General features: G+C 44.0%; 1 long non-coding RNA gene across 1 annotated transcript; it reads right to left on the bottom strand.

The window, feature by feature from the left end:
* Positions 1-2925: 2925 nt before the first annotated feature.
* On the bottom strand, positions 2926-4705 carry LOC148757593 (uncharacterized). The gene is made up of 2 exons (XR_016022050.1): positions 3806-4705; positions 2926-3626 (listed from the first exon to the last, which is right to left on the bottom strand). It is a non-coding gene; the product is annotated as an uncharacterized LOC148757593 (long non-coding RNA).
* Between the last annotated feature and the right edge of the window lie 1067 nt (positions 4706-5772).

The raw sequence follows: 5772 nt of genomic DNA, 5'->3' as shown, positions 1-5772 counted from the left end.
TTTGGAACTTAGCAGTGGTTCTTAATTGCTGGCAGGATACAGGGAGCATTTTCAAATTGCACATGACTACAAATTGCATAGACAACGAGATGAAAACCTCATAGTGAGGAAGTGAGATAGGGGGATGAGAGAGGATGGAGAATAGAGGAAGCCTTGGGTCAGAGGTTCTGAAGAGGATATTTTTTATGAGAGCCTATGGAGAATAATAAAACGTCATCAGATTAAGACTCAGAAGACCCGTGCAGGCCTCTTATTAGCGTTCAACCTTAAGATAATTTCATCACCTCTCTAAGCCTGAGTGTCCTAATCTGTAAAATAAGCTAAATAGTATCTATCTTGCCGGGTTGTAGTGAGAATTAAACAGGATAATATGTGTGAAGAGCACATTGGAAATTGGAAAGTCCCGTACAATTATGTGAGAAGAGGGGCCTTCTTTCTTCCCTTCACCGTTTGCTGAGTTGCCTTTTCCTGTTGAAGTTATTTCAGGTGCTATGGGAAAATGTTCCTCCAAACTACAGGCAGGATCTCTCTCTCTCCTGGGGACGTCTATCTTTTTTACCTACCCACTTGTGATGTAGAGTTCTGTGGATGAATAGGAAGAAACATGTTTTTTATTTTATTATTTTAAATGTTAAAATGGCACTAATCACTCATCAATGGCGATATACATGAAAAATATGCAAACGCATTTCTTTCTAGATATTTAATCTTCCCAGCCATGATCCTTGGGAGAAAATCCTTTGTGGAGATCACTACCTTAGATAAAGATGACATTGACATTGTACCATGCCTGCTAAGATGCCAGTGACCACAAGGCAAGCAGGCCATACAGACATCCATTTCCTTCCCCTCTTCATTGTTTTAAATTAGCACTTCCCTCTTGGTCCAACAAAACACACACTCCCATGATGTTTGGCCATGCAGTTGCTAATATCTGTATTTTAAAATTAGAACAAAGTATAAACTATTTCCCAAAAAGACTGGGCTTTAAAAATGTACAAAATAAAATAAAAACAAAAACACCTGTGCTAGGTATTTTAGACTGAAACAGAGATTGCAAACTGACATGCTGTGGGCCAAGGTTACCCTCACAAATATTTGACCCATGGATTGTTAAAAAAGAAAAACACTTTGAGCCAATATTTCAAAATTGATAAATTTTGTATTTAAACATACCAATTTCCACCACCTTTTGGAACAATGGAAGATTAGGCAACACAAGGCCCAGCTTTTATTCCCCTGAATAAAAGTGAGTGGCTCTAATGGGATTCATTTAAAGATATGACTGAGTGTAGTATGTAACCAAGTCTGATAAATTTAAGGGGTTATTTCTGGTAAAACAAAAGCAAATAATGTGACTTTAAGGTGATACAAAACTGTGACTTAAAAAAAAAAAAGAAAAAAAAAGTGAGTGGCTCTGTCTCCAGTTCATCCCAAGCCCCACTGCTCCTTGTTGCCTCCTCAGGCTGGTGCCCACAGGTCCCTGGAAATTTCAGAGTGAATGACCCCTGTTTTAAAGCCAAATAGTACAGTACAATGGAAGAGAAGAAGTTCGTTTCTGAATATAGAGTGGCAAAAAAAAAAAAAAGAAAAAGGAAACAAGTGTTCCCCAACCAAATACTTGGGAGGAGTGCCTGATTTTTAGCTCTTAGAGAGCGTTCTGTCTACTGTAGTATGAGGCTGGCTCTACAGAAGTTGAGGTCAATTCTTTTCCTTTGTGTGCTTCTTTGTCTGAGAGAGATTAAAATAAAAGCAACTACTTCCTTTGGGAGAAGCCTACTGCATAGCCCAAAAGAAAAATTTGTATTGCTTCAAAAGCTGAGGCAATTGGCCAAAAGATTCCAGAAGGCTCTTCCTATCCTCATAAGGTCAAGAAACTTTGATAACCTATGACGGAATGGAAAGACATCTGGTAGACCACACTTTAGAATTAGGAAGATAAAGCTCATTCTAAGTTTTATTAACACAGACATACTGGCCATGGCATGTCTTTGCCACATAGAAGAAATTCCCAAGCAATGCATTCTTGGGCTCTTGTCAAGTGGTCTGTTGTCTGTGGAATTTCCTATACTCCAGCCCCAGAGCAGAAAGCAACCCCCACCTCCCGGCTTTGGCCGTCATGAGGTTTAAAGAGGATCATTTGTTTTCATTACAGCCCCTTGAAGCCCTTCCTTCCCTCCTCATTAATGAATTTCCAGTCTTTCATCAAAAAACAAAAACAAGAAAACAAACACAAAAAAGGACCTGACAGAGGACATGGTTAAGTGGCTGGCGTGCATGGTGATGCCGGCTTTAAAGAGAGGAGACGGCCATTTACTGATTGCAAGGAGGGGTTGACATCCTTGCTTAGTATGCTAATTTCGTCTCCTGCATTTAACATTCAGATCAGGTCTGTACAGGCCCTGCAGAGCAGCAGAGCCCAGGGATGGGTGGCTGTCTGCCTTGCAGCATTGAACATTCTGTGTGTGAATTACATAAATGCCCAGACGTTCTGTCTGCTCTGACTTGTTTCTCTTTTCCTCCCTCTCGGAGAGACACACAGATACAGAGCCACACATGTGCAAACACACATTTCACATACATAATGCCACCACACACACACACACACACACACACACACACACACTACAGACACAGGTCTCTATGAATGCTGAAGAAATGCAGTGTAAGGTGCCTGAGTCATCCACAACTGGCTTAATCCCTCCTCCTTTGGGTCTCCAAGGCACACATCTGCAAGATATATTTCTCCTGCTCGGGAAACTTGCAATGTATCGGGGACTCCAAAATAAGGAAGCAAGATGCAGAGTAAACCTCAGTCAAAAGGAGGACATCTTATCTATTGACCTTCTCATTCCAGAAATTTAAAAGCAAAACAAAACAAAAAAAAACACCCCAACTCCATTCATGTGAAAGAAAACCAGATAGCCCGGAACACCCAGAAAGAAGGAAGATCCAGCTCATTTTATTTCTTGCAGTCCCCACTTTGTTGTATGTGTTTGTATTAAAAGAGTCCTCTTCATGGTTGGTTTTGGACTCACCAAGCCACAGCTGGGTGACAACAGAAGAGAAATCCCAAACTAGCTCCCACATGGCAATCCGAATGGCACAGACAATCACCTGGCACGTTTTGCCAGAAGCCCCGTCAACGGAAAACTGAATTTCCTCAACCTCCTTTTCCAGCATATTTTTGTAACATTGCAGCAGCTTCCTGGAGACAAACAGAGAATCAGCAGCTCCTATTATCAGAAGGCACATTTAGAGGTTGCTTTTAATAGACTGAAGCAATTTTGAGCAAGCAGGAGCTCCAATTAAAAGGAAAAGACAGACTGGTTTTTATTATTTTGTTTTGTTTTGTTTCTCAAAGTATGACATAACTGTGTAACCTGGCATGCTGTGGTTCCTTCCTCTGGACACACTGGTGGTCCCTGGTCCTGTTCTCCGGTGCCCACACAATATTCCATATTCAGCTGAGGAACACCGGGCAATTCCTATCGGAATCTCCCACAGGAGCGACGGGTGTTTTCTCGGGCTGCAGACTTGATTTGCCTCGATTTTTTTTTTTTTTTTTTTTGGCTCTGGTCCAAGATGTTTTCCTGTCATCATTTCACTGTCTTTTCCAGTAATCCCTTTTTTAAACATTGCCAACAATTAGTCGATTTATCTCCACCACCACCATCCCCCACCCCCATATCCACGCACACACTCCACTGAGCCCCATCACTGTCTTGTTTTGCCTTGAAGTATAAGAAATTACAGCTTCTCATTAGCTGGAGAGCACGTTTGGAACGGCTTTGTGTTTACTCACTTAGTAAGTGATGCTGGCCTTTTTAATTATTCTCCCTCCGCGTGCCATCAGAGAGCTTGCAAGCTGTTCCAGTCAAACCAAGCGACTGCATATCCTCCGCAAGGCAGTTGGAAGCAACCGTGTTTTACCTCACGGCTGCTGCTTTCTTCCTTTCCTTGTCAGCAAGCCAAGGAATCCCCCCAAAGCTCTTACGTAGGAGATACCAAAACTGTGAGTCACTTCTCACTCCCAGAGCAGAGTGAGTCCGATTGCGTGATGCACAGAACAGCAGACCCAAGATGGGGCTTCCCTCCAAGCCACTGAGGTCCCTGGAACCAGGTGTCCAGCCATCGCCTCATTTTTCTTGCTGTTGCTCCCTCTTTCTCTTCCCCCTTTGTCCATTCCTTCGTTTTCCAGCGCTTTCCTCTTTTTCTCTTCCTTTCTGTGTTGCCGACAGCCTCAGACCCAGCCAGAGCTGGGTCCCACTCGCCTTCTGTTATTTTTTTTTTTCCCCTGCAGCAGGCTTTGGCTGCAACCCCTGCAAGCTGGATCACCAAAGACACACGACTCACTCACAATGAATAATCAATACAGATATTGATCTGTGGAAAATGTTTGTAAATTCCTGAAAGGGAATCAGGAGAAGAGAGCAGGGAGGCTCGTGGGGGACGACGCTGAAGGGCTGGCGGCGGCGGTCGGAAGCAGAACTTCATTTGGAGCCCAAGTCTTGCTGGCTCCGAGGTGACGGTACCGGAATGCGTGCGAACGAGGGTGTGCGCGTGGGAGCGCGCGTGTGACGAGGGTGTTCTGTATTCTCCTTTCTCTACAGCTGCTCTCCCCGAAGAATCAAGAGCCAAATGGTCGGGAGCCCCCGTCAGTGCCATGCCTTGGCTGCGGGCCAGCCCTGTTTTGTTTTCATTATCACACGCTACTTTGCAATTTGCATAAATACAGGGTTATTTTTTATCGTGTCGCCCAAAAGATAGAAAGAAAAAAACACATAGAAGTCTTTGTTGTGTACAAGAGGGGCTTGTTGCCTACTCTTCATGGCTAAGGATTTAGCTTATGTAGAGGGCTCCAGAAGAAAGACGGGCACAGAAGTGGTAATCACAGAGAAAAGCACACAGGACAGACAAAAAGAGGAATTTAAAGATAGCTGCAGGGCACTCCGCTTGGTGGAACGAAATATTAAGGATGCACTTTCCTCTATGGAGAAATGATACGGCCTTAGAGAAGCAAAGAAGAGGAAAGACCACCCAGGTCTCACCCATGCCCCAGAGTATGCACATTTCAGTCTTTGGGCTGGTATGAGCGAACAGTTTATCCTTGATGGAAAAGGTACGCAGGACATTGAATGCAAACTTGCTTTCTCTGCCCTCATCCAAAACCTAGAAAGCATGAGAGCAGATAGAGCATTCCCTCTCAGCTGCTATCTGCAGAGGGTTTTTCAGCAGGCAAGAAATTTCACACCTTGGTCTTTATTCTTGACCTTCCCTATAGCTTGAGCAGTTCAACTGAGTTTCCTGAATTGCTCTTGTCTAGTATTGAATGGAATTTGCACCCTCGCTTTGGCTTTTGCACCTTCAGGGAAGTGGGCACAAGAGTGTCCCAAATTAAATGACAAGCTATGGATGACTTTCTCCTGCCTGCTCCAAGTCATGGCCGTGGAGATGAGGCCCCCTGGAGTTATGTCCCCAAGTGGATGGCAGCATGCTCACGTGTCCAGGATATGGTACCTCATTTCCAAAAAAAGCTTCAAACTCTCTCAGGCCATTGGATGGTCCCCTTCCCTTTGATTGCCTATCCTTTCGTCTCTCTCCCACTCACTCTGTTTTTGTGATTCGATAGGAAAATGTCTTTGGGATCACTCTACTCTTTTCTCCTATTGCTCTATCTCCTCCTGGCCTGGCGACAGAAGGAACGCGTCACCTTTGAGATAACCATCTAGAGTAAGACCTCTGCGTGAGGACTCAATTCCAGCACCCTGT

Source organism: Rhinolophus sinicus, chromosome 8 (genome assembly GCF_057876585.1).
Source record: "Rhinolophus sinicus isolate RSI-liver-muscle chromosome 8, RSI-T2T, whole genome shotgun sequence".
Classification (NCBI taxonomy): domain Eukaryota; kingdom Metazoa; phylum Chordata; class Mammalia; order Chiroptera; family Rhinolophidae; genus Rhinolophus; species Rhinolophus sinicus.
The sequence above is the reverse complement of the archived record's forward strand: the minus strand, read 5'-3'. Positions and strand labels throughout refer to the sequence as shown.